The following is a 238-nucleotide window of genomic DNA, read 5'->3' as shown; positions in this document are numbered from 1 at the left end:
CCTCCCCCAGCCTCGGACAACTACGCGCTCTCCCGGGGCCTCCCTGTCCTAGGGAGGTGCGGAGGCTGGAGGGGGAGGCGAGAGGAGGGGGGTGGGGACGTGGAAAGACAGTCCCAGCCTTCCCCGCCCGCCACCCCCACCCCAACTCGGCAGCCGTCACGTGGTGCCTGGAGTGGGAGGTGAGAAGAGGCTAGACTTTTTGGATGCTCGCTTCGCCAGTAGTTCCTTCAGTCTCAGC

The sequence above is a fragment of the Myotis davidii genome, unplaced genomic scaffold (genome assembly GCF_000327345.1).
Source record: "Myotis davidii unplaced genomic scaffold, ASM32734v1 scaffold897, whole genome shotgun sequence".
In the NCBI taxonomy this organism is placed as follows: Eukaryota; Metazoa; Chordata; class Mammalia; order Chiroptera; family Vespertilionidae; genus Myotis; species Myotis davidii.
The sequence above is the reverse complement of the archived record's forward strand: the minus strand, read 5'-3'. Positions refer to the sequence as shown.